This window comes from Drosophila mojavensis, unplaced genomic scaffold (genome assembly GCF_018153725.1).
Source record: "Drosophila mojavensis isolate 15081-1352.22 unplaced genomic scaffold, ASM1815372v1 contig_16, whole genome shotgun sequence".
Taxonomy (NCBI): Eukaryota; Metazoa; Arthropoda; class Insecta; order Diptera; family Drosophilidae; genus Drosophila; species Drosophila mojavensis.
In genome coordinates, this window is record NW_025318693.1 from 2,422,944 (window position 1) to 2,433,357 (window position 10,414).

Sequence of the window (10,414 nt, forward strand, 5' to 3'; positions counted from 1 at the left end):
AAAAACGACGAACGCCTCTGAAACGCAACCCGAGCATGAGAATGAGAATGAGATGCGATGGGAGTCGCACTGTGAGATGAATCTGTTGCCCCTGTGATTTATTTCAGGATTACATTTGCCTTTAACCACATTTGGCGTTTCTTGCCAGAGTTGATTTTTTGTGGGTTTTCTGTTGAGTTAAGGGCAATACTTTGGAAATGCTGACGTATCAGACTCCTCCATAGTGTTATAAGGACACAAAGTATTATTTTATTATAAACTAACTTTTTACAATTAAACAATTTCTCTTGTAGTCATAATAAAAGTAATAGTAGAAATTCATAATATAATAAATATAAATATATGTATAATATAAAAAAAATTTAAAATAATAAATTATATAAATTTATAATATAATAAATTAGTAAATATAATAAATTAATTAATATATGAATTAATAAACATAATACATTAATATAGAAATTAAAATCATAATATGCTTTGTATAACTATGTTTATTTATGCAATTTTTGTTAATTTCTTTTCATAATGTTTTTGGATACATATTTATTAGCAGTTTTCTTATATATATATATAAATAAGAGAAGTGAAGTGTCCAATGCAAATCTATATTTTCCATAGAGTATATTAATTTAATCAGACTCAACTTACTCAAAAAAGTATGTGCCCGCCAAACAGGCCTTGTAGTAAACAGACTTTCAACTTTTGCAGTTTTTTTTATATAATTATTTTCACATACACACTCACACACACTACACTGTGCCCATATATATACAGATATAGATGCATTGCATATGCACAACAGAAACATTTCTCGCATTCGTTTTTTATGCACTTCTCGCCATGTGTTTTTTAATATTTTTCATATTTTCTGCACAACTTAACGAATTTAACTCATTTCGGTATTTCTGCAGTGCCGTCGCGTTTATTCTGTAGTTAATGCGCCACGTCCAAGCGAGCGGGTACTGGGATTCATACTGAGTGTTTACAAAACAGCAGTCGGCGATCCCTCAGCCGATCCTGTGTCCGATGCCTGATCTTTGCCTGTTGGCTAAAGGGTCACGGGCATCATCATAAATCATAAATTTCCAGAGGTTGCAGCTAAAAAACCAAATCCAAAACAGTTTGCTACGCGCCGTGAAACGCGGCGGGAATATACTTTTTAGTTGTATTTCCATTTTTTTTTTCTTTTTTTCATTTTTTGCAAACGCCATAAAAAGATCGTAAAAAACCGTCTGCTCAATATAATATTTCCGCTTAAAATTCACACCAAGGTCAACTCATCTACAAAAGCAGCCATAAAAAAAAAAAAAAACTAAAAGGTAAGAGACTCACCTTTGTCAGAGCGAGATAGCAACATGCGCTCAGCTGCCGATCGTCTCGCACTCGCGCTCTGCTGCGCGCTGCACTTGTGCGTTTTTAATGAGCTGCAAATGCATTTGAGAAGAACCTGCCCGACCCAGCCGTGATCTACCTTCCGTCTGCTGGTTAACCTTGACTTGGTTTTTTGTTTGTGTTTGTGTTTAATTATGATTGATTTTGCGCGCTCATCTTTTTAGGTGTGGAAAATGATGCAACCTGCTTTTTGCGATGCGGCACAATGTGAAAGTCCAGCTCAGGAATTATGATTATTGCCAAGGTTCCAGCACTGCGATGACCTCCATCGGGCCATCGGGCCATAAACCACACACAGTTGCTTCCCGGTCCAGCGAGCCATTCAATTTATGAACTACAAATACACGAGCCGATGCCTGCTCCCAAAAAGCCGCAGCCTGTGGCATGCGTCTGCTGCAGTTGCTGCCAGCAGCGGCAACAGCTTGACCTGAGTGCAGTTTATCGATGCAGCCAGCCTCTGTTCCTCATGTACTCATGTACTCCAATATCTTGTGTCGGATTTCATGTACGCTCAAAATTAACGAGTGCAGGAGTTGCATGAACATGCATACATTTGCGTAATTAAATGAATTTTATGTGCTCCAGGCTAACAGCAACAACTGCAACAACAACAGCAGAGACTTTGGTAAGGCGCAAATCAGGCGGAAATGCAATGGAAAAACTTTGTCTCTATTGAATAAAATCATTTACATATATTCCATAGAAGTCTGTTTACATATGCAATAATGATAAAACAAGCTTTGAATAAATAATGTGTAAAATAAACAGAACGTTTTGTATGAACAGTGAATTCGTAACGGTCGTTAGATGTATAAGCATTTGTATACATTTTATTATTATAATATTCATTTAAATAAATAATATATATTTGTATTTAAAATACATACAAATATATCTATATTATTCTTATATTTTCAGCTGGAACTATCATAGAGCCTATACCTTGAAGATAAATGAGCAAAGAGAGAATATAATGAAGATACACTTTATTATGATGTAGAATATGATATTTGTAAGTGCACTTGAATAAATACAAGGTAAGGAGTAAGAGAGAAGAGGAGATAAAGAGAGATATTAAAAATGAAGTATAGTATGCTGAGTGTGCCATTGTGCATTCTTGTCAGGCTCTACATGCTCTATCAGCACACTCTAAACATGCTCTGAGTGCTCATACTGATCTCCTTTGATATTGCAATGAACTCACCTTCAATGAGAAGCCCATTTTAGTTTCTGGTGCCTGATCAGAGCCGTCTATTGATTGCTATTTTATTCAAGTATAATTCCTTGCAGAATACTCATATTGAATATTATCTCAAATACTGATAGATATCTATTTATGTGAAATAAATGTATATTGCTAAATTAAAAGGTAATAGAAAGTTTTAACGTAGAAAACAAATTTAAATGTGTATTTAGTTACTTAGAAAAAAAATTAAGTGCTTCTTTGATTTGGTTTGAAATGGAAATATGTACTAATACTATAAAAAATATCTTCTTCACTAATCTATTGTAAATATATTTCTAGTTTTATTATTTCTATATATTTTAATAAATAGTATATTTAATCTGCTTTAAAAAATGTTTTTGATAGTTTGTTGTAAATATTTATATTTATAGTTTTATTACTTCTAGATATTTAATATATATATATAATTAAAATATATGCATATTTATTTTTAATATTTTTAAAATATTTAACGTAAATGCTATTTCCACCATTTCCTTAAATCTTATATAATCCCCTTAAATAATATTTGAAACTATTTATAAATAATAATAAACTTAGTATAAATTCACACTTAAATTTCAGGTGAGTCTTAAATAACATATTTATTCTAAGTTGATTACAAGTTGATTCAACATTTATTATCTCAAGTAAATCAATACTTTTTCTAAGCTTTCCCTAAATTCGGTTTTCATTGAATTTAGGGAAAGCTTAGAAAAAGTATTGATTTACTTGAGATAATAAATGTTGAAAACAGATTTGAAAATACATAAATACCATATTTTTTATTTAAACTATATTTTCTTCAAAGTTTTTACTCTCAAGTGAGTCTTAGCTAACATATTTATTCTTAATTTAATTCAAGTTAAGCTTAATTCAACTTACTTTATTAAGCTCACGTTTTTTTTTCGATTATATGCTGCGAGATCCACGAATCGACGTGCATTTTAAACGGCACATCATTTGAAACGTGGATGTTTTTTGTACTTTACACTTTGAAGCGCGGTATTAGCCTATCCATAACATAATTAATCCTAAACACGCAATTGGTGCCAAATAATTACATTTAATATGGCGCGCCGAGGCGAGGTGCCTGGGGCTGGAGCTGGACCCGCAGGCGAGCAGCAGGGACGACCCACACGCCCCACACGCCCCTGCGTCCCTTCATTACGCCGGGCAATTTGCATTGGAATGCTTTAAGTGAAATATATGACGGTTAATTAAAATGCATTTTACATTTACGAGTTGCCGCTGTGTGGCCATAATGGCGAGTGCATTAACAATTAGCTGACCGCATTCATTATGCTCTCGTTTGGGGCGCTTGCAACGCCAACATGCAACAACATCCGAGTGCAAATGAATGGCCGTAGCTCATTGCTGCTGCTGCTGCTGCTGCATGGACTTTGAATGCTGCAGCGAGTACTCTCGAAAGATTCTGCATCCTAGAGCAGCTTCCATTGTGTGTATACATCCAGGCGCAAGCGGCGTCCGCCCACCATGCCTTCTGGGTCGTTCGACTGCTCGAATGCTAAATCTTTGCCTCTGGCTTGCCAGGCAGCGCAATAAACACGCGTACGCCCAAGACGCCACACCCACCGAACGGGCAGCCACCACTGCCACAGCGCCCACGCTCTTGACCTCGCCCATGTGGCTTGACCAGATTTCTGATTTGAGTCCAAAAAACTTTGCCTTAGACGACAGCGCGGCGACTTGCGTAGAAACCGACGCCAGCTCATAAATATACACACATATATATATGTATATATGTATATTTATATATATAGCAGCTTACAAGCTGCTGTTGTTGTCGTCGTTGTAGTTGTTGTTGTTGTAACAAGATTTAATTTCGTAAAAAAGTTGCTCTTGCGAAATTTACGAGGAGTACATGGCGAGTGGTGGCGTGTTGTTTGTGTATTCGCATAAAGTGTTGCCGACCAGATTTATGCGTCATGAATAAACCCAAGGGGGCAACAGGACAGCACAACACGACAACCAACATCAACAACAAGCAACAACAACAACAAACAGTAACAACTCTGGCTCAAAGTTTTCCTCGGAAGTGAGACCACCAAATGGCTTACACACACATTCGTATACGCACGATAGATGGAGTACATTTTTCTCATTATAGGAGATGCCAGTAAATGCAATATTTGTTTTAGCGAGCGCTAAGCTCAATAGCAGAGACCCAAGAAAGTAGCGCGTATTTGGATAACTTATTTGTGGGCGTGTTGATCGGCATGATAGCTGAGTGAACTCGGTTGCCTAATGAATATTTAAGCTAAGCTAAGATATGCCGGAAATCCAAGCAGCGCAAGCTGAATGGATTAAGCTAGTTTGATTTATGCCTTACATAAGCTGTAATAATATATTTTATAGCATGTCTCTCTTCTCTAGATCTTCCCATAAATACATACATATATTGACGTTTGAGATGTGCTTTCTTCAACTAATCCATTGTGTATATCTTGAGCTCCTGTTTGACTCAAAATTTCCCAAACTTTACCTAAAATCTTTACCCTATATTCAAATCAAATATTTAAAGTGCCTGGCACAGGCAACTAAGCCCATTTTATATATCACTGAAACTTAATGCAAGAGACGCAACAGCAAGAGCAATACAATTGCACGTGGGCCACGAATTTATCGAATTGATTAAATCAAAAGGAATCGCTGGCTGGGCGAATTCAGTTAACTGAGAGTCGAGCTGCAGCCGAGGCTGGGCTAGCTGGCCATAATCCAGTAGAACGCTATAAAAGCTGTTTATGGTTTCGCGCTCCTTGTGCGCCATAAATCGGGCAGGAAACAGAGGCCCAAGCCAGCACAGGCCAGCACAGCCTCTCAGGCGCAGAGCCTGAGCCCGAGTCATGCTCGTGGGCTGCAAGACGGGCGTATATAATTTAGTTATAAAAATAACTGCAACATGCAGTGCAGTAAGATGAGATCGCCGGCAAGTGGGCGGGCAGGAGACGCTGGCCAATGCTAGAGCAGCCGCGGCTAGGCTGGCCAGAGTCGGGATGTGGCCCGCAGCTAGGCTGGGCATGAAACATGACTGGGGCTGGACTGGGAGCTGGCGGCGACGGCGTCCTTATAAATTAAAATTAAATGAAGTGCGTGATTTCATTTTGTATATACATATATATTTTGTTGCTTTTTTGTTTTTTATTATTTTTGCTGCACTTTTAGCTCTTGCTCTGTAATGGAAAAAATTTCGATTAAATTATTTATCAGGCCTTCGCATCGGCAAATGAAAAATTTATATGCAACAATTTATGCGCGGTGGCAAAAATGCGATTCGATTTTTCCATAAAACAAAATGAAAATGCGAAAAAAAACAACAAAAATGAATGAATGCAAAAATGCAATTAAATATTTTTATCAGTAGATTGCAACGCGGATGAGTAATTGCATTATTTACGGCGCTGCTACGGCAAACTGAAAAGCGCAGCGGCATTAAAACCGAGAGCTGCGTTTCAATTGGCCACGCCAACATGGCCGCATCAATATGGCTCAAATGTACCTCGCATAAATACGCCCGGAAGCCGCTGACACAATTGCCCAGGCCAGGTGGTCGAGGGCTGAGGGGCGCTGAGGGGCGGGGTAGGTGCTTGCAACGAGTGTGAAATAAATTTAGCTAGATTAAAAATTAAATGAAACGCAACCGATTGCAGGCAGCCCCCCCTTGGCCACAGCCCTCCTTGCTGCAGCTGATGGCCGCCATGCAAATGGCCTGCCGAATGGTTCCTCAATTGCTGGAACGCTTCATTAGAGTTTGCCAAGCGGCGGTCCTTGGCAGCGCTATTATTAGAAGCATTCGCAGATATTTATGGGACGCGTGACGCGTTTTCCCTCTATGCGATTGCCACGGCCTCAGGGCCCTGGGCCCCAGTCCCCAGTCCCCAGACCTCAGACCGCCTGCCATTTGCATAATTCGCTTTCGATTCCTCGCACGGCGCTTGCCTTAAATGAGTTATTAGTGAGTGTCGCCGAGTCGATTCCAACTCGAATTATAAATCAATAAGGATATGCTCTGCATTTTAATGCGATTTATGGCTAGCCAAAACCTTCGCATGCGCATGACTCCCGGGCTCTACGCCGGGCTTCACGCATAATGTTATGCCCAACTTGGTTTCACTGGAATACGCAATTTCAATTTAGAGTTTATGCTGAGGGTGTATTGTTATTTAAGTGCGATCTCAACTACTCGAATCTGCCAGCATGCTCAGGTCTTTATGGCTTTAGAGTTATATAAGTCTGTTACGCAAGATCTATAAAATAGGCAAATATTCGGCCTGAGATTTGCCTGGCAGCTAAATATTAATATAAATGACTATAACTATGTGCTATAAAATCATATGGGATTTTGAATTTAGTTTCTATAATATTCCAACAATTAGAGTGACAGAGAGACAGAGAGAGAAAGGGAGAAACAAAGAGAGAGAGAGCGAGAGAGTTATATCGATGTAAGCAACTTAAGCTGTGTTCTCTAAAATACTTTAGAGTTTTATATTTACTTTAATACTCCAACAAATAGAGTGACAGGGAGAGTGAGAGAGAGCTATATCGATTCATTTGTTAGGGCTAGGATATACAGATAAGACAATATACCATTTTATATATGATCTTGAAAACATGAATGCAAATTAAATATTCAATGAAAATTTACAAACAGAAACCTTTCTTTGATATAGCTGAATAACTTTGTAATATATCCAAATTTTATTTTTGTTTTTTTCTTTTCATTGAAGAAATACATAAAAAATGTTAAATGTTATTTTAACTGAATATATATTTATCTCCCTATCAATATTCTCGTATGTTAAAGAGAGATATCTATAATTCATTAGCATTTATTCAACCACACCCACGCACTCACACGTAGACATAAGTTTACTAACATTTCCTTGCTTTTTCAATTTAATTAAAACATCTTCGAACTTGCGTGTAACATTTACAGCTCAGATGCGTCAGAGCAGTTGGATGAGCCTCGCGGATCGTTGTGGACTCAAGTCTGGGCTTACGAATGTGACGACATTGAAGCTGGTAAAAAACGAGCTGCGTTATAATTTCGCTGATTGCGCACAATTGTAAAGATACAGATACAATTTACATGCGGGACAAGAAGAAGAATAACAACAACAGCAACAACGACAACAACAACAACAACAATGGCAATCAGGCAAGCGTACCCCAAAAATTTATAGTCAACTCGCAGCGGCAAAGCCAAAGTTCATAAAGTTTCATCAAGGGCTCGACTGAGAGATGGGATTTGCGAGCAGAATTGGCTGCCCACAAAGGAGCCTCGCGCTCGGCCCAGTCCCAGTCCCCATGCCAATCCCATATTGGAAAGCGAGGCTGGCAAAAGATGGCGCAAATATATATCGCATCGAGCTCCTTAAAATATGCAAATGAAGAAATAAATTTGCATCCCTTTTTTCGTGTGCAGACTGAGCGCAGATCGGCAGAAGTGCAGCCAGCCACGACAGTCTCCAGTCCCCGGTGCTCGATGCTCGGTGCTCTCACGTCTGGGGCATAAATAGCACTAGCATATTCAAAGCATCTGAGGCGTACGGTCGGTGCTGCCTCTGCTGCTGTTGCTGCTGCTGCTGCTGTTGCTGGAGCCAAAGAGTCAAAAGATTAAGACACAAAATTCTTTATATGCTAAAACGCAAATAACATTAAATTAAGCAACTTTTTGTGCCCGGCGTCTTCGGCATCGACAGCGTCTCCATCTGTTGTCGGTGCGCCAGAGGAGCCATCGCTCCAAGCTCTGGCAGCCAGCCAGGCCAAAGTTTCTTGCGGTTTACGGCAATTTATGCTTTTGGGGCTTTAATTCTAAAATTGTGAGTCACAACACATCCAGGCGCACTCATGCCAGCAGATACGGCCACAGATACCGCTCGTATACCTAATGGACCTAACGGGCACACACATTGAACGTGTTGCAATTACGACATTTGTATCTAAAACTTTTACTTTGCCCGGCACGTGGAGCCTGGCCTCCACAATAGGCAATTAAGTGCACAAAACTTGTCTTTGCTCGAACTGAAGCTTAAACTGGGCAATGTGCAGGGAGCTGCACTCGAGCTTTGATTTGAAAGATGATAAGTCATACTATAAATACCATGATTGCATCAATCATTTATAAATTAATAATTTATATTTAAATATAATAAAATAAATAATAATATTTTGGGTTGAAAACAAAGTTTTTCAATTTCAGGCCAGGCAACATGCAGGCAGCTGCTGGAACTAAGAACTGGAATAGCTGAAAATATACATTAAAGCTATGAAATATTCAGAGTTTAATGACAACTTAATAATTAAGTAAAAATTATACAATTTTAAGAATATTTTAAAGATAATACAAATCGACTTTGATTGCTTGAGTAACTCCAAATAAAATGCTGTATATGCTGCTGATATTTTTCCCAGTTTTAACAATGCCTGAGGCCTTCAAGCTTCAAGATTTCAGTGCGAGGCCATAGCTTCAGGAATTAGCTTAAGCCTAGTATAAACGAATGGGCTTTAGCGTACATCAGGCTAAGTAAAAAGGCAGCTTAAGGTGAGGCACGACAATAATCAAAGTGGAGGCAGTTCCACTCAGGCAGCGCATTGCTTTAAACGGCCGTTAAGCAGCCGACGGGGCTGAGTTATGGGCCGCTGAAACTGATTCCAATTTGCCACCAAGGATGTGACCATTAATGGAAATTTGCGCAATGCCCCAGCTGAGGCAACGACGTGGCCCCGCACCTGCGCTAAATTCCAGCTACGTCTCTCTGGCTCATGGCTCTGGCTCTGGTTCCCAAATGGCGTGTTGATGCGCTGCCAAATTGGCGGAGAGTCGCCCAACGTTGCCGACGACTGCGTGCAAGCGTCCAAATTACATTAAATCATGCATTAACCATGAGCACTGGCCCCCAGACCGGGCCGTCGAGCTCAGCTGCCTGGGCCAAGACCAATTTGGCAGCAATCCTTTGTTCCAAAGTGCCGAGTCGTGCCCAGCGTTCCAGCCAGACAATGTTTTATACATACGCTGAGATATTTGCGCTCTGCTCTGCTCTGCTTAGCTCGGCTGGCGAATGAATTTTTATTTGGCAGCGACAAAAGTGAGTGCAGTCAGAGTTCAAGGCATTCGCACTGGCTATTCATGTGGTGGTTCAAGCAACGCTTTGTCGCCATTCCTACTCTAATATCTGGCAGTCCGATAATAACTTAATATGTGTTTTTAATCCGAGTGTGCCGACGGGCAGTGCTGGGCAGGGCAGGACATATCCACTTTGATGATTAAAAATGATAAAATTGTTTAGTGCCGTCGGCAATGAGTCTCCCGGGTGCACTAAGCTGCTATATACACATTATAAAATGGTCGCCGGGATCAACAGAAAGGCACAGGACGTGTGTCTGATTACGGACCGACCGCCCATATCTGACGCCCTCGGCGACCCAAAACAAACAACAAAATGTCAAAATTTAAGCTCACCAAGAGCTCCTGGTCCATGAATGCTTAATTGTGTCGCATGTCGTTCAATTCCTCCTCAACGGGCTGTCCATTGTGGGTGGGCCTCTCAGCAAGAGGTGAGAGTTGAGAGATGAGAGGCGAGAGGAGAGAGGCTTAGCCTCGCAAGGGTTGCCCTGTAAAGTGTAATTAAGGCGAGCTTATAGCGGCCATATAAGCATGCGAGTTCGTTTTTCAACTGGATGGGCCCGGCGAAAGGGTTGCGTGCCTTTGGCGCTTTATCGATGTGATTTGTGAGATTGGATTTTCGGGCCCAGGCCCGGGCACTCGCCATC

The 10,414-nt window shown here is 40.1% G+C and overlaps 1 long non-coding RNA gene across 1 annotated transcript in view; it reads right to left on the reverse strand.

Moving 5' to 3' along the window:
- Nucleotides 1–2,119, reverse strand: part of LOC122756822 — a 33,389-nt gene extending 31,270 nt beyond the window's left edge. Inside the window, exon 1 of the long non-coding RNA XR_006356670.1 lies at nt 652–2,119. This is a non-coding gene — a long non-coding RNA (uncharacterized LOC122756822). The remainder of the gene's footprint in view (nt 1–651) is intronic.
- Between the last annotated feature and the right edge of the window lie 8,295 nt (nt 2,120–10,414).